Source organism: Eumetopias jubatus, unplaced genomic scaffold, assembly GCF_037043125.1.
Source record: "Eumetopias jubatus isolate StellerSeaLion01/CBP00866 unplaced genomic scaffold, mEumJub1_p1.0 scaffold_15, whole genome shotgun sequence".
Classification (NCBI taxonomy): Eukaryota; Metazoa; Chordata; class Mammalia; order Carnivora; family Otariidae; genus Eumetopias; species Eumetopias jubatus.
Window position 1 is genome coordinate 52,836,058 of NW_028274821.1, and position 19,378 is coordinate 52,855,435.

Here is a 19,378-nt window from a genome sequence, read left to right on the forward strand (position 1 = left end):
CCCTTTTTTATTGCCCCTCATTAATAGCCTTTTTGATTTCGACTTGGTTAGATTTTAGTTCTTTTATTTCTCCAGAAAGGGTTTCTCTAATAACTTCCACACTTTTTTCAAGCCCAGCTCGTATCTTTAAAGTCATGATTCTGAACTCTAAGTCCGACATCGTACTAATGTCAGTATTGAGTAGGTCCCTGGCAGCCGGTACTACCTCTTGTTCTTTTTGCTGAGGTGATTTTTTTCGTGTTGTCATTTTGTCCAGAGGAGAACAGATGAATGAGAGAACAGAATGCTACAGGTTAACAACGTCTCCAGCAAATATACTCTATACAAATCAGAAAAGACCTTAAACCAGGGGACAAGAAAGGGAAAGAAACAAGAGAAAAAAAAAAAAGGAAAAAGAAAAAGATAAAAACAAACAAAAACAGAACCAAACAAAACAAAACAAAAACAGAATATGATCAAATATGATCAGGCTAGTGCATAGATCAGTGCCACACACTAGCTTTTGGGCATATTTTGGTCTGTTAGAAGAAAGTGCCTGCTAAAATTTTAAAGGAAGAAAGACTTATATATGTACAAAATAAGGGTTGATACAATGAAGGGATGGCAGATTACTGATGACTGTAAAGATGAAAATTATAAAAGATTTTATAGAAGGAATTGATAAGATAAGAAGTTGTTTTTAAAAAGAAAGAAGAAGATTTAAAAAGAAAAAAGAAAAAAAGAAAAAAGGGAGAGAATGTGATCAGGCAGGAGACTAGAACAAAGCCATACACTAATGATTTAGGGTATATTTTGATCTGTTAGAAGAAATTGTATCTCAAAATTTTAAAGAGAGAACAACTTATATATATATGCCAAAAATAAGGGTAACTACTATGAAGGGATAAAAATATGACTCTAAAAATGAAAAATAAAAAATGATTTTTTTTAAAAAAGGGATTGATAAGATGTTTGAAAAAGGGAAAAAGAAAAATAAAAAAAACAGTTAAAAAATTAACTTTGAAAAACTAATGAATTATGGTAAAAAAAGCCATGAATTCTATGTGGAGTATTCCCCTAGCGCTGGAGTTCTCCCGTTCTCCTTGACCGGTAAACTTGGTCTTGGCTTGTTGGCTGTTCGTGCTGATCTTCTGGGGGAGGGGCCTGTTGCCGTGGTTCCCAAATGTCTTTGCCGGAGGCGGAATTGCCCCGTCCTTGTGAGTCCGGGCTAAGCAAGCTGCTCGGGTTTGCTCTCAGGAGCTTTTGTTCCCTGCAAGCTCTTGGTACAGCTTTGGAGGACCAGGGTGAAAATGGTGGCCTCCCAATCTCCGCCCGGAGGAGCTGAGAACTCGGGCCCCGCTCCTCAGTGTGCCCCCAGAGAAAAGCAGTCACTCCCGTCTCCCCGGTCTCCCGCCGCACTCCATGTTTACCCGGCCTGTGATCGAGCGTTTCTATCTCTGGCACCCAACCCCGTGTGGAATCTCCAAACCCAGCAGATCCCTGCAGTGCGCTCCCACGCCGCTCCTCCCCGGGGAGGAAGGGGAGTCTCCCTGGCTCTGCTGCTTGTTGGGTCCCTGCTGGAGGAGCAGTGGCCCGACTGGGCCGCGGATCACAGTTTACGGCAACCCCGAGCTGAGAGCCCGCGCCTCGGCTCTGTCTCTGCAGCCGGCTTCCCCGCTCTGATACCTGGGAGCTCTGCCACACTCAGGCACCCCCGGTCTTTCTGTGACCCCAAGGGTCCTGAGACCACACTTCCTGCGAGGGTTCCACCCCCCGCTTAGCCACTGGAGCGACGTCCCTCCGTGGAGCCGGCTTCTAAAAGGTCCGATTTTGTGCTCTGCGGCTCTATCACTTGCCAGAAGCAGCCGACGGAGGCCCCCTCCCCCGCAGTCTATCCTCCCGAATATCGCCTCTGATTCACTTCTCCGCACGTCCTACCTTCCAGAAAGTGGTCGCTTTTCTGTTCAGAGTGTTGTCACTCTTCTTATCTTCGATCTCCTGTTGAGTTCGTAGGTGTTCAGAATGGTTTGATCCCTATTCAGCTGAATTCCTGAGACCAGATGAAATCCAGGTCTCCTACTCCTCTGCCATCTTGCTCCGCCCCCAAGAACATTTTCCAATAGCTCCTAGCTTTAAGTTTTCTCTGAGAATTTCTGTTCATACTGCAATTGGTCTCATAACCCTGTTGGTATACTCTGCTTATAGTGGTCATACTTTCTGAAACACAAATCAGGATCTTTTGTTGGTTGGTCTTAAAAAGAATTCTTTTTCCTGACTTGTGGATTTATCTCAATGAAAGTACAAAAATCAAATCACCTTTAGTAATTGTTCAGTTTAATAAAAACATTTTGAACTGTGAGTTAATATTAAACTAGGCTGAAAAAAATAAAGATATCTATTGAAGGAACTTAAAGAATAAGTATATAGTTAATAAATGTCCCATTCTGAAAGAATGCATCTATAGAAAATCAGAATTGTTCTAGAAGATCTCAGGAGTGTGGTGGCATGAAGCAATTATATGGTGTGGTTAACCAGTAACTGGTAATATTTCAGGAAATGAACACCTTTCTCAGTGTAATTTATATTTTACTTAAACAGTTAAGAAACCAGATTCACCCATCTAGGCTTATAAACATGGGAAGACAAGCTGTGAAACTACTCACACAAAAATAAAAAATTCTAACAACTTATCTTAGCTTTAGGGCTAAAAGCATAAATAATTTAAAGGAACTTCCAGTTTGCTTACTCTAAAGGCATTTTAATGTAAACCAAAAAAAAAAAAAAAATCCTGAATGAATTTCCTTCACCCTTTCAAGACAAAAACAATCTATGTTCTTTATGGCATGAGTAAATCACATTGACTTGGTTGTATTAAACTCAGAATCTAGTTATTTCAATGTTCCCCCAATTTCTAATGGCTATGAGTTTTTTTTTTAATATTTTATTTATTTGACAGAGAGACACACAGTGAGAGAGGGAACACAAGCAGGGGGAGGGGGGAGAGAGAGAAGCAGGCTTCCTACCAGGCAGGGAGCTGGATGCGGGGCTGGATCTCAGGACCCTGGGATCATGACCTAAGCCAAAGGCAGACGCTTAACGACTGAGCCACCCAGGTGCCCATGGCTATGAGTTCTTGGTAGTGGCTATAGCTCTAGCTGTTTCTCAGTGACTTAAGGCACTGAATCAGTAGATTTTATTTATTTTTATTTTTTTACTTGAGTATAGTTGACACACAATGTTACATTAGTTTCAAGTGTACAACATAGTGAAAGAATTTCTCTCTATATTATGCTCTGCTCACCACAAGCATAGCCAGCATCTGTCACCATACCATGCTATTACAATATCATTGACTATATTCCCTATGCTGTGCCTTTTATTCCCATGACTTATTCATTCCATAACTGGAAGCGTGTATCTCCTACTCCCCATCACCCATTTTGTCTGTCTTCCCTCCCCCATTCTCTGGCATCCAGTTTATTCTTTTGATTTATAGGTTGGATTCTGCTTTTTGTTCATTTGTTTTTGTTTTTGTTTTTTAGGTTCCACATATGAGTGAAGTCATATGGTATTTGTCTTTCTCAGTCTGACCTATTTCACTTGGCATAATACCTTCCAGGTGCATCCAGGTTGTCTCAACCCTTTTTATGGCTGCATAATATTCCTCTGTGTGTGTGTGTGTGTGTGTGTGTGTATGTGTGTGTGTGTATCACATCTTCTTTTCCCATTCATCTATTGATGGACACTTATGGGCTTTCATATCTTGGCCATTGTAAATAATGCTACAATAAACATAGGATGCACACATCTTTTTGAATTAGTATTTTTGTCTTCTTTGGGTAAATACCCATTAGTGGAATATTGGATTATATGGTATTTCTATTTTTAATTTTTTGAGGAACTTCCATACTGTTTTTCACAGTGGCTGCACCAATCTACATTCCCACCAACAGTGTACAAGGGTTCCTTTTTCTCCACATCCTCACCAACACTTGTTACCACTTGTCTTTTGGGTGATAGCCATTCTAACAGGTGTGAGGTGATGTCTCATTGTGGTTTTGATTTGCATTCCCCTGATGATTAGTGATGTTGAACATCTTTTCATGTGCTTGTTGGCCATCTATATGTCTTCTTTACAAAATTGTCTATTCAGGTCCTCTACCAATTTTTAATCAGACTGTTTATTTTGGTGTTGCGTTGCGGAAGTGCTTTATATATTTTGGATATTAACACCCGATCAACTATATCATTTGCAAAATATCATTTGCAAAATATCATTTGCAAATATCTTCTCCCATTCAGTAGGTTGCTTTTTTGATTCATTGATGGTTTCCCTCACTGTGCAAAAGCTTTTTATTCTGATGTAATCCCAGGAGTTTATTTTTACTTTTGCTTCCCTTGCATGAGGAGACATATCTAGAAAAACGTTGTGGCTAATGTCAGAGAAACTACTGCCTGAGCTCACTTTTTTGGGATATTTATGGTTTTAAGTCTCACATTTAGGTCTTCAATCCAATTTTTTAAATGTATGGTGTTAGAAAGTTGTCCAATTTCATTCTTTTGCATGTAGCTGTCCAGTTTTTCCAGCACCATTTATTGACAAGATGGTCTTGTCCCCATTGTATATTCTTGCCTTCTTTCTCATAGATTAATTGATCATGTAAATCAGGGTTCATCTCCGGGTTCTCTATCCCATTCCAATGATCTATGTATCTATTTCTGTGCCAGTACCTTACTGTTTTAATTACTACAGCTTTGTATTAGAACTTGAAATCTGGAATTTTAATACCTCCTGCTTTGTTCTTCTTTCTCTGTTCAATCTCTTTGACAGAGATTGCATTAAATCTAAAGATTGCTTTGGGTAGTTTGGACATTTCAACAATATTAATTTTTCCATCTTTGAGCATGAGACATCTTTCCATTTGTTTGTGTCATCTTCAATTTCTTTCATCAATGTTTTACAGTTCAGAGAACCAGTATTTTATCTCCTTGGTTAAGTTTATTCCTAGGTAATATACTCTTTTTGGTGCAATTATAAATGGAATTGTTTTATTTCTCCTTTCTGCTACTTCATTATTAACATGTAGAAATGCTACCAAGTTCTGGATATTAATTTTGTATCCCACAACTTTGCTGAATTCATTTATTTCTTCTAATAGTTTTTTGGTGGAATCCTTAGGGTTTTCCAGGAATAGTATCCTGTCATCTGTAAATAGTGATAGTTTAATTTCTTCCTTACTATGATGGATGTCTCTTATTTCTTCTTCTTCTGATTGCCATGGATAGGACTTCCATTACTATGTTGAATAAAGGTGATGAGAGTGGACATCTTTTTCTTGTTCTTAATCTTAAAGGAAAACTCTCAATTTTTCACTACTGAATATGATGTTAGCTGTCAGTTTTTCATATATAGACTTTATTATGTTGAGATATGTTCCCTTTAAGCCCACTTTGTTGAGAGTTTTTATGAACAGACACTGAATTTTGTCAAATGCTTTTTCTGCATGTATTGAGAAGATCATGATGCTTATCTTTTGTTTTTTTTTGATGTGGTGTATCACATTGATTGATCTGTGAAAATTAAACCATGCTTGCATCCCCAGAGTAAATCCTACTTGATTATAGTAAATGATCCTTTTAATGTACTGTTGAATGTGATTTGCCAATATTGTGTAGAGAATTTTTGCATCTATGTACCTCAGAAATATTGGCCTGTATTTTTCTTTTTTGTGGTGTCTTTGTCTGGTTTTGTTATCAGGGTAATCCTGGCCTTGTAGAATATATTTGGAAACTTTCCTTCCTCTCCTATTTTTTTTAGAGTAGTTTGAGGAGAGTAAGTATTAATTCCTTTTTAAATGTTTGGTAGAGTTCACCTATGAATCCAACTGAGTCCTGGACTTCTATTTTTTGGTAGTTTTTTAATTGCTGTGAATCAGTGAATTTTAAATAAATAAAACTCAAGACAAACATATTGAACAGTTTCTTCATGCTTTAGTAGTCACTGGACCACAGATTTGTAAAATAGAACCCAATAGAGTAGTTAGGAATTTTATTATTTTCTATCCTTGAACTCAGATTAATGTTAACATATGGATATTTTATGTTGGTTAGTGGCTCAGTTGGTTAAGCATCTGACTCTTGATTGTCACTCAGGTCATGATCTCAGAGTCATGAAATTGAACCCTGCAGTGGGCTCTGCACTGAGCATGGAGCCTGCTTAAGATTTTCTCTCTCCTTCTGCCCCTCCCCTACTGCTCACGCACTCTCTCTCTCTCTCTAAAAAAAAAAAAAAAAGAATAAAAAAGTAAACAATTTGTTTTCTTTACACTAGGTGCTAGTCACATGAGCTAATGAGCTGGGAGAGAAATGGCAAAAATAATGTTTTGAAATATTACAATTAATAGCAAGTTTTTTAACTCTTCTAAAAATATAACCGTATTATTTTAAATGGAAAAGCTGCCTGTGTATGCTTAATATGACTGAATCAAAAGCTTCAACACTTTTGTAAAAATTGTATAGAGAACACAATCACCAGCTGTAAATTCCTAGAGTTCTATGAATGTTGTACTCACATTTACCCTCTGATTATTTCTATGGATACTTTGTGGTATTTGGAGAAATATTATGTTTTTAAAATTAATTTCTTCATGTAACTTGTATCCACTTAGACAGGAAGTCCAAATGTAAGAGTAAAGATCATATACCCAAGAAAGGAGTGTCATCCCCAGAAAGCTATCAGGAAGGTCATAATAGAGTAAAGACCTGAGCTCCAGCCTAGACGTCTACTATTCACACCAAATTCTGAATGATGAGGATTCCCTAATGATGCTGTTGTTAGTAATTCTCATATAAGTTAACTGAGAAAATGTGTAATTCTATAAGCATTCTGAATTGTTTTAAATCCACATCTATTTTCCTAATCAAGCCACATCTCTAAGCTTTTAAAAACTTCTAACAAATATGTGCAGGATAAATAATATTTATTTATTCAGTCTGCCGATCATGGACTACACAAATATAGGTTTTTCAAGATCTTGTAATTAATTACTATAGCCCATCAGGGGTCAGTTATTTATCAGTTAGGAATCATGACCTAGATGTCTTTGATTTACAAAGAAAAATGTCAATTCCATCTCTATTTTTTGGAGTTTGAAGGCAACTTTATTTCCTACAACTGAATTATAGCATAAATCACTCTCATCTCTAGAGAGCAACTGTCATAAAGGGTTAACCACTCAGGTAGCAGAATACATACAATAATTTTTAAGGTGTATTTTCAAGGTCTTTCTGGCATTGTCAAATGTAGAAGTAACTTGGCCCCTCTTGTGGCCATACTTTTGTCTCCCTACTCCCACTCCAAGGAAGAAGGGGTTGCTAATTTGATTAGTCTGTGCCTGATATAATTGTGGCAATGAAAAGACATGGACAGAGTTGTTTTTGAAAATACAGGAATCTACATTCTTCAAACTTTATCTTGCATTTCCTGCTTGAAAGAGGTAAGCAGAGCCAGACAGGGCTTGAAACTTCAAGACAATTCATGTGTTCATATATCCCCGCCATCTCTCTCTCACCTACCTCCCCCTTCTTTCAGAAATGAGCAAGTATATATTCCTCAAATACAGATTCTGGAGGAGTTATTTCCCTTTCTTTCTTTCTTTCTTTCTTTCTTTCTTTCTTTCTTTCTTTCTTTCTTTCTTTCCTTCCTTCCTTCCTTCCTTCCTTCCTTCCTTCCTTCCTTCCTTCCTTCCTTCTTTGCTTCCTTCCTCTCTCTCTTCCCTCCTTCCCTCCCTTCCTTCTTTTTAAAGGTCCAACTTAGGATGTTCATGCATAAATATGACTTAAATGTCACTTCAGAGTGATACACTTGTAGTTGAGAATGACTAGTTTAGGCTTTTAACTGCAAGTCTAATTGGTTCTACTAAAGAGGCAATGTGGCAAGATCAAAAGAATAGGCCTTTAACTGGACTTATAATTCAAATTTTGGATTGGCTAAGTGATCTTGAAAATAATAACTTTGAGCTTCAGTTTTCCCATCTGGGAAATGGAGATAGTATTTTTAACAGATGTAATTTGAGGATTTTAATGAGTTTGAATGTATGAAGTTAACACCATCATAACCAGGATCATCATTACCATTATTACTTCTCTGTGTTGAGTGATAAGCCTGTTACAGACACAATTTCATTATTAATAGCCTTAAGTAAACCTTAGAAAATAAGGACTCAAAGAAATTTAAATATTTTCTCTAAGGTAACATTGCAAATGAGGATCAGAAACAGGATTTGAGTTCATTTGTCATATTCTAAAGCCAAATTCTGAACTAGTATGGCTTCCTACGTGTACCTTTTATTAATATTACTGGTTTCTCTCAAAGAAAGACTTATGTATGCTCTTTTAGGTCTGGGTCTCTGAAGATACTCAGCTATGTTTTACACTGAACAAAATAATGATTTTTTTATCATGTCATGCTGCATTCATATATCAACTAGATCTATGTTGTTCAATATAATAGCCACCAGATAGAAGTGGCTATTTTAACTTAACTTAATTAGAACTAAATAAAATTTGGGGCGCCTGGGTGGGCTCAGTCATTAGTCATCTGCCTTCGGCTCAGGTCATGGTCCTGGGGTCCTGGGATCAAGCCCCGCATTGGGCTCTCTGCTCAGCAGGAAGCCTGCTTCTCCCTCTCCCACTCCCCCTGCTTGTGTTCCCTCTCTCGCTGTGTCTCTCTCTGTCAAATAAATAAAATCTTAAAAAAAGGAACTAAATAAAATTTGAAAATTCAGATCCTTAGTCACACTAACCACATTTCAGGTACTCAAAAGTCACACGTAGCTGTTACTGTGTTAACCAGCACAGATATAGCATATTTCTATTAATGCATAAAGTTTTATTAGGTAGCCCTGAACTAAATTACTTTCAATGGGGATGTGAAGAAATTTGTTTATCAAGGAATTTGTTTATAACAAATCCTTTGTCACAGAAGAGAAAGCACCTAATTAGGAAATTCTTGTATTAGATCTTAACACACACATACACTTCTACGCTTACAAATATGCAAACAAAATACAGAGACCTAACATTCATTCTGTAGTATTTTTCCTTTATGGTCACTCTGAATCTGATGTTGTATACAAAGCCTTAGTCTGTGCAATAACATTCTTAAGCAAAGCAGATAACTGCTATTAACATAGCAGATATATTGCTATGTTAATACTTATCCACGTCAACAGATTCTAATCTTGGATACTCCGAGATACATACAGGCCTGTAAAACTGCATAAACATTAGTCATCCTCATTATTTGAAAGTTCCTAGAGAGTTCAATTCATTGCAGAAGCTTCAACAAAAGAGGAAGGGAGTATAGTTATTTAAGAACCCCTGTGTTTTTCTAGAGGAAATTTAACAAGGCAGGAGAGATGGCATTCTGATATATTGAGGCAATCTTCAGAAATAGTCCATACAGCCGTAAAGATATGGAAAATGAAAAGTCAGAGTGAGCAATTTCAGGAAAATAAACAGATAAGCACAAAAATGAAATGAATCAGCATGCCTTTGTTTTGCCTGGTTTCCTGAGGATCTATATAGCAACTACTGGTAGAATAGAGGCTTATTAAGAAACACATACATTCTTTTTGTTCCTGGGTCCTGGTTTTTCTGTTTTGTTTTTGCTTTCCCTCCCTTTCTTCCACCCTCTCTCCCTCTCTGTCTCTCTCTTTTTTTAAGAATTCATCACCCTGAGATCAAGACCTGGCCTGAGATCAAGAGTCGGACACTTAACCAGTTGAGCCATCCAGGTGCCCTTGTTTTTCTAACTTTTTTTAAAGGAAACTGAAGCCACGTGCGTAACATTCATTCATCTTCCTGTTCTTTTTCTGTTGGTCAATAAAGGTAAAATTATTACCTAACTCAGCTTATAAGCAGCCACTTATCAAATACTTAATAAAAATAAGTATCTCTAGGAATCACTGGACTTCATATTGTCTAGAATTGTACATATATTTTAAATGCTGTATGTTTTTATTTATTAAATGTGTAGTACTGGATTCATTTAACTCTGGAAAACGGCTTTTAAAACTCACGATCCACACAGTAGGGTGAATTTGTTTAATGGAAAAGAAAGCTACCCTCTAGCTTACATTTTGCAATTATCAATTACATTCTAAGTATGTAATATTCACTGGTTCAACCTTCAATGTCCAGATTTTAAAAGAATGGACATAAATTTGCCATTAGGTAGACACTTAAAAGGTGCCTATGAGAGGTAGATTATGTTTGACATTTACACTCAGAAGATATAAGGAAATTGAACAAGAGGAAAATTATTCCTACTCTCAGATATCAGACAGGAGGATGCAATTTTAGCATTAGGAGGGAGACAAGAGCTGAAGACAGCATTTTTTTAAGTATGTTGGCATCTTTAGTAGTAAATAAAATAAACCCTTCTTGACTAAGGATTCCTTTATATTTGCATGTATAAAGTCAGTGTAATAAAAACTGCTGGATGGACTGTGACATTCCCTTTGTCTGAATATCTACTCCCGTGATAGCTGATTGTTGTTTGTAAACACTTTTATCCAAGAATGCTACATCAATCTGTAGAGAATTTTGTCTACACTTGAAAATACTCTAAAGGATTCTGCCACTCTAAAGGATTTCAGCCCAGTTATTGAGTTCCATTTTCTCCAGAGAATATGTTAGAGTGTGTTTCAGAAGTGTCCCCGTGGGGACTTTTCCAACTCTCCCTGAATGGCAATGTGAAGGTGGTACCATAGGTCTGCTTGGCTGATTTCTTCATATTCTTTTCCAACAGTTCATATTGGGAGCCCACAGAGGGGTAGCCCTAAAATAGAACCTTTGGGAACACTAAGAACATGATGTCAAGTACTAAAATAATTATAGAATATGTAAAATAACCAGACAAGCTATAGGTCATAATTATCTGCACTGAGTGAAAATTCATTCTCTGAGGGTAGGGCCAATGATTGTGCATACAGTCCATGCTCTTTTGGTAATCTGGTGCTATACAAGAAACAGTACTAATATCAAAATGGAGAGAAATAAGCTTTTTCCCCAAACTTGTCTGCAAAATGTAATTTAATTATAATCACACAGTAAGGGTGCATTCTAAATCAGAGTTTAAATGTGAGCACCAGAGGGATTGGATGGCATGTTCTACACATCCCTACTGTGCTTTTAATGATATGGAGAATTTTTAAAGTAGAGATTCTCTTGCTTCTCCAGGAAGTGCCATAATTCTCTTCGTGGTTGCTTGGCTATGAGCAAGGCAGGGATATCCTAAATGTAGCTGCTATTGCTGGTCTTCCCCTACCAGGATGCTAGCCAATGAAGATACTACCAAAAGCTGAAAGACAGTTTCAGAGGTGGGTTGTCTGGTTCTCGTATCCAGTATTAAGGTCCTCTTTTAGAATTCATGTACACACTTCTTATAGGAAAATAAGACACAGAGAGGTCATCACCCCCCTTCACTCCACATCTGCACGATTTCAAAAAGTCTGTGCTTGAGGGATCAGGACATGGTAGAAGGACAAAATGCTGGCAAAGCTCACCTAATGAATTAGCATAGGAAAATATGGGCAGTCGATGATGACGATGATGACCATGAAGTTCTCAAGAGTCAAAAATGATTAGAAGTCCACAGGGAATAATATTACGCAAGTAGCAGTCGTAACTTGAAATGTATGCTCATTTGCACACGTAAATTAGAACTTTTATAGTTAAAGCAAAAAACCTTTTTCATTGTAATGCTTAAATCACATTTTTGACTGGGAAGAACAAATGAATCTCTTTTTTATGTATTTAATGATTCAGTGTATATAAACAACTGAAAGGCCAAAGAGCTAAACAATAAATTTAGTATAAAAGAAATGTGAGTCAAGCGTTTTATGTGCCTGGGTGAGTGTGTGTGTGAACTGAATTGATGGAAGTGTCTAATGCATTACATCAACATGATTATGGCAGCATATAAAATATACAGGACCAGAACTCATCATGGAAACAGTCTTCAAAGTCACGGTATTGATTTCAATTATGATGTCTTTCCTGCTAATGCATTCTGTGCACCTGTTGGTATGCAGAGAAAGCAGGATTAAATCAAACCAAAAGCCATACCTCTAACAAAAAAAGACTTCATGTAGCCCAAAGAAAAAGGAAAGAAGCAAACGCTGTGAGCTATGAGAGCCATTCAGAGAAATGTGCTCAATGGCATGGAGTTTAAAATCGCCCATAAAAATGAATACATTATCTATCTTTTTCTCTCTTGGCACTCCTGCAGTTGACATTACCACTGTCTGCTGTGTTAAGATTGGGAGAAGTAAGCTGGAAAATGTGATAGCAAATCCTTAACTCAAGCAGCAGTATATGGAACAGGCTGTTAAACTGCCATGTTTGTGGAATGCATAAATGTCAACATTATTTTAGAATGATTTATTATATCCATAACAGTCAAAATAAATAAATGTGGCCCCACAGTCCACAACCCATTGATGGCTTTTCTAATTCAGGATTTTGCAGATGACATTTTCTATCAGGATGACATTTCAGGCCTTTAAAAACAAAATTTGGAATGTTGCTGGGGATTTCTAAAGTTCTCAGCATTTAATTCCAATTATTCCAGAAGGAGGTGTGGTTAGCAGAAAAGTGCTATCAAGTATTTAAATGAAAGAAGGAAAGAATAAAGAATACATAATATAATATGGTTCAATAGGCATTACTACAGAAACAGTGATTGTCAAGGTGATAGTTTCATGAAAATGTCTTCAATCTGATTGCTGTGCTGACAACATAAACATCCCTATAGCTGAATTTCTACTGACCAGGAATTGCAGAGTAAGAATAATGATGTGAGTTTAGAATGCAAAACAGAAATTATACCTGCATACATGTTTAAATATTCATTTTTTTAGCATTTATGGAATACAGCATATTATCTACTGGAATTTTTATTTAATTTTTAATTGTTTTTAAAAATATTTAATTTATTTATTTATTTGAGAGAGAGAGAGAGAGAGTGAGAGAGCACAAGCAGAGGGAGCAGCAGAGGGAGAGGAAGAGGGAGAAGCAGGTTCCCCACTGAGCAGGGAGCCTAATGCAGGGCTCTATCCCAGGACCCTGAGATCATGACCTGAGCTGAAGGCAGACGCTTAACTAACTGAGCCACACAGGTGCCCTTCTATTAGAAATTTTAAAATAAAATACAATAAGGGCTTCTATTGGCAGCAATAATTTTTATTTTTTTATTTTATTTTATTTTTTAAAGATTTTATTTATTTATTCATGAGAGACAGAGAGAGAGAGGCAGAGGGAGAAGCAGGCTCCCGAGAAACAGGGAGCCCGATGTGGGGCTCGATCCCAGGACTCTGGGATCATGACCTGAGCCGAAGGCAGACGCTTAACCATCTGAGCCACCCAGGCGCCCGGCAGCAATAATTTTTAGAACTCAGTTGGCTCATTTATGATCCTTATTGAAGTCACTGAATTTCATAGTTGCCACCTTTAAAATAAGATGCCATTCATTCTAGTAAATGGATTAATAAATGAGAAATTTTCCATAATATGAAAGAACAACAGATATTCAGATGATATTTTAAACTTTATTCTCTTATGCAAATAAGAACTCCAATTGTTATGCCCACATTCTTTGCATTTTGTAAATAGAAATAGATCACTGAGAAGAGTCAGAGACATTTGTTAAAATAATTACACAAATCAACAGTGCTGATATGTATGGATGCATGTGTATGTATATCTACGGATTAGTGGTATATTTTTTGTATAATTTTTTTAAAACCCCAATACCCTATTTAGGGTGAACTTCTGAAATAAACCCAGTAAAGCTGACTAGGTAATTTAGCCTTCAAGTTAACAAACACCAAACATGAATGAAATAGTTCCTGTGTCTCTCTGGGGCAATATACTATTAAGGAATTTTTTTCAAGTTTTTAAGTTGAAAAAAGAAAGACAAGTAGAATTAAGGGAGGAGAAAAAGAAAGATTTGATAAGTCTGTGCACATTCTGCAAACATAGCAGTTCAATTCACATCCTTGCGCACAGAATACTTCTAACATTTTTACTCTGTATAAGCAAACACGAGCATAGAAGTCACTATTTTAGGGGTGCCTGGGTAGCTCAGTTGGTTAAGTGTCTGACTCTTGATTTTGGCTCAGGTCATGATCTCAGGGTCCTGGGATAGAGTCCCACATTTGGCTCCCCTCTGAGTGGGGCGTCTGCTTGCCCCTCTGTCCCTCCCCCTGCTCCCGTGTGCTCTCTCTCTCCCTCTCTCTCAAATAAATAAATAAAATCTTAAAAAAAGGAAAGAGACCTATTCTTTAAATTTAAAATCAATTAATTCACATATAGTGTATTATTAGTTTCAGAGGTAGAGTTTACTGATTCATCAGTTGCACATAACAGCCAGTGCTCATTACATCAAGTACCCTCCTTAATGCCCATCACCCAGTTACTCCATCCCCCTACCTTCCCCTCCAGCAACCCTCAGTTGTTTCCTAGTTAAGAGTCTCTTATGGTTTGTCTCCCTCTCTGATTTCTTCTTATATTTTTCCCTCTCTTCCCCTATGTTCATCTGTTTTGTTTCCTAAGTTCCACATATGAGCGAAATCATATAATTGTCTTTCTCTGACTTATTTCGCTTAGTATAATACCCTCTAGTTTCATCCATGTTGTTGCAAATGGTAAGACTTCATTCTTTTTGATGGCTGAGTAATATTCCATTGTATATATATACCACATCTTCTTTATCCATTAATCTGTCTATGGACATCTGGGCTCTTTCTATATTTTGACTATTGTGGACATTGCTGCTATAAACACTGGGGTGCATGTGCCCCTTCTAATCACTATGTTTGTATCCTTTGGATAAATACCTAGTAGTGCAATTGCTGGGCCATAGGGTAGCTCTGTTTTTAACTTTTTGAGGAACCTCCATACTGTCTTCCAGAGTGGCTGCACCAGCTTGCATTCCCACCAACAGTGTAGGAGGGTTCCCCTTTCTCCGCATCCTCGCCCACATCTATAGTTTTTTGACTTGTTAATTTTAGCCACTCTAACTGGTGCGAGGTGGTATCTCACTGTGGTTTTCATTTGTATTTCCCTGATGCTGAGTGATGTTGAGCATTTTTTCACATGTCTGTTGGCCATTTGTATGTCTTCTTTGGAGAAATGTCTGTTCATGTCTTCTGCCTATTTCTTGATTGGATTATTTGTTTTTTGGGTGTTGAGTTTGATAAGTTCTTTATAGATTTTGTATATTAGCCCTTTATCTGATAAGACATTTGCAAATATCTTTTCCTATTCTGTAGGTTGTCTTTTAGTTTTGGAAAGAGGCCTATTTTTAAATGGCCTAAAATATATACTAAACACAAAACCTAATTTGGAAAGGGATAGAAGTGAAAGTAGAGTTACAGATACGCGATCTAGATATAAGGACTAGAGTCTAGATTTTGGCTCTGCTAGGTGATATGAAAAGTTGTATGTAAAGTTAAGAATTTAATCTTGACTTTCTGATTCAATTTCTTGAGTTATATAAATGTGGGTAGAGTCTATTCAAAGAAAAATGAAGTCTGTAACCTAGGTAAGTATGCACTTAAAAGCAGACCACATCTTCCAGTAACTCAGTCTAACCTTCAATCTAATGATCAGGGCCAGTCTGCTTGGTCTCCAGGACTTCTGTGTCATTTCATAGCCCAATATCCCTTGCCACAACCCTTCCTCGTATTAGTGGATTTCTGCCCCCAACACTGGATGAGGAACACAAGATCCTGAAATGCCAAGGTTTCACAATTCTCCTCCTGGAGGCTGAAATCCTTTCTCAAGCCTCCATTCCTCACAGGTAGGCCACTTATCATTATAGACACAAGGGTAAAACTTCCATTTCTGATTGTTACTTATGTCAAATTCCCCTTGGTGGGGGGATGGGTTAGTCTGGTGACGGGTATTAAAGAGGGCAAATTCTGCGTGGAGCACTGGGTGTTATGCACAAACAATGAATCATGGAACACTACATCAAGAACTAATGATGTAATGTATGGTGATTAACATAACAATAAAAAAATTAAAAAAAATTCCCCTTGGCCACACCTTGCCTATGAGCTTGGACAACCTAAGGTTCTTCTGCACTGGTGATCATTTGCCAGAAGTTCTAATCACTTACTCTTTTGGATACCATCTCAGCTAGGCAAACATTCAAGTTTCTCAGGTATCATCTATAGTTAGATTGGTTTTTTCAGAGTCTAGTCTAGTCACCTGACTCAGTGACTACTTGTGTCTTAGTGGCCCTATCCTATTAACCATACTTTGATAATCCTCCAAATTCCACTGAAGTAGATAAGAGATATTTATGAATGCCTTTATGCACCAAGCATCCTAGTAGGCCCTGGGCATATAGAAGGAAACTGGAAAGAAATAATCTCTGCTTTCAAGAAGCTTAACACCCAGAAGCACCAGATGCTTTATCCATACTTGCTCTTTCTTTAGCCTGTATGAAGAATGGATATTTAACTTGGGGCTTCTTGTTCAGTTACACTCCTTTATACTTCAAAATGATAGATATGCTTGCCTTATTCCTTATTTTAGAGATTCTTTTCTAAGGTCTCATAAATAGGAAATATAATGCCAAGTAAAATTTCATATTATCACTGTCAAATTGTCAATATATTTATTTCTCTTGTTGGAGGCAATATGAATACATATTCCTTCAATTATAATTTTCCTACAGAATGCCTGTCACATAGATCTTTTATCAAGATTATATTAAGGTTCTGTTTTGGCAAATCATTTTAACTTCCTTCAAAAAGCTATCATGAAACATGGTCTAGATATGCAGCTTTTCTTGTGAATTTTTTATTTATACCCTTCATAGTTACTTATGCATGTTGTAGACAAGCATTCTACAAAGTGTGATCTACAGAACACTGGAGCTGCTACATAATGTGTGAAAAGACGTTTTTATAGGCTAATAAATTGTGAAATGCTACCTATTATATTTCCTTCTCAGAGATTCATAATGAAGATTAAATATTAAGAATTTTAATCCTCCAATAGGAAAAAAAAAGTAGCTGAACTTTAATGCAACATTTTCCAAAGAAATAACTATGGAATCCTTTTTAAAAACTGTAATACTACTTTTAAGAACAGGTTAACCATTTGAAATCATCTTGCTTTCTATGTTTGTCTCTTATCGTGCAAAAATAAATTCCATTGGGAAAGGACACTCTTGGGCACTGGTAATACATAGTAAATATTCATCTAAATAGTTCCAAATGAATGAATAAAATACTTCTGTGGGTATTTATTAAAGTACTATTATTTGAAATTGTATGCAGAAATGTTTTTGACTAAAGGCTCTGTATATGGCTTAAAAAGAGTCAAGTTTTTCAGACTTTTCAAGTCAAGTAGGAAAAGGGTCCCTTTATTATGAACTCACCCATTTGGTTTGTTGGTTATAAGTTCTCTCCCATGTGCTTTGGTTTAGATTGTTCCATTCTACAAGATACTTAAATCACAGAGTTCTGACCTACAAAATTGGCATAAGACACATCATAAATGCCTACAATTAGTCTCCAGGGAAGAAGTGAAGATGCCACTGATTCCATGCCAAACCTGTATCTCTAGTGTAAAACCAACAAGCCAAATAAACAAGCATACTGCAACTCCAAAGGGCGGGGGGAGAAGGAAAAAGGAAAAGAAAAACCACAAAACAAACAAATTCTGTATCAAAACACCTTTGCTTCTCTTAATTGGGGATGGGTGGAGGTATAGGGCATCAAAACTACTCTCCACACAGGAAGTATATTATTCTGTGGTTCATCCTCATGTAAGAAATAATCAGGCAATTTAAAATTTTACTGGTGATAAAGGGAGATATTAAACTTTTCAATTATTGGTCCAAATTTAAAAATACAGACTATGTGAACTGCAGCTATTTCTGGACAGAAGATGAAACGAAGATATTCAATGCTTCTTCTTACAACACAAAAGATGAAGAAATGCTGATCATTCTTATAGATCCCCGATTATTCTTATAAAGTCAGGAGGTTCTTTGAGTATCTCAACTGTGTTTCACTTTCACTAATGTACTTAGTTGTCACTATTTTAAGAAGTGTGGTTGTTTCTTTCCTACAGAATATACTAAGACCTTGTTGGGATATCCATGAGAGCAAATAAATAGCTTAGGCACACCCACCTCTGAATATTCCGTTCTAAATTTATTTTGGAAAAATAGGCCTCACAACATTTATCAGAAAATTGTAGCTACATTACCTTTTGTAAAATGTGCTATGGGTTTAGTTTTGAGATATGTTATAAATCCCACTTCAAAAGGAAAAATACAGGGGCATGAATATACTTATTTTGAAAAAAAATGTCATTCACAGAACAAAGACAAAAATATATACCTGAACATGCTTCTCATTTGATTAATTATTCAACAGTAATATTTTTGTGGCAGAAATGTTTCCTATTCAGTAATTTTGAATTCAATTCTATTCTGATAAAAAGTGTGGCAAATGTAAGTAAGCACTGAATATTGCTTTTTAAATATTGCTATAACTTGGTATGAGTGTAATTTAAATAGTGCATGAAAATAAATGGTGTTTTCAGGTATTATATGACATTGTTCCTATAAAATTCCAGTCTAAGTCATAAATCATGGCTTTTCAATCAAATACCTAGGCGCAATGATGCATTTCTAACAAATAACTCATTTTAACTATGAAAAAACCACATTGACATGCAGGATTTTGTAATCAGAGGTTTTCAGCTGCTCACCTTAAATTAAAACCTGAGTTAGGAAGGGGCAAAATGAAGAAATCAGCGTTATTGCGGGTTTTATTTTAACCAAATCACCTTGTGAATCCAATCAAAATTAGGTATTTGCTTCTTAGTCTGAACCACAGGCAATTCCTGTGATAATTAGGCCTTTTTAATTTGGTTTAATAAATATTTAGAAGATTCTAAATGTGCACGAAGCACTGAATAGAATGGGAGATGAGTAAGATCAATTTTTGCAGCTAAGGAGCTGAAAAATCTAGAAATGGAGAACAGTCAAGTATATAAACAGCATTACATTCAAGTCATACCATGGTAAATTTCTGAAAGGAAGATATGGGGAGAGGGAGATAACATACAGATTTAAAGAAGTTAGGATTTACTTGGCAGAGGTGAGCAAGCAGGTACTCTAGGGAGCAGCTGGACTATTGACCAAGCTGGGCACAGGAATGAAGTTATCAGATATTTCTAGAGAAAAGGAATAATCCATTTGCAGGATAGTATCATTGCTTGAAAAGGAAACTGACCTGAAAAGGAGAACGATAAGGAAATTGGAGTAAGAGGTCTTGCCTTCTAAATTGGGGAATTTATACTA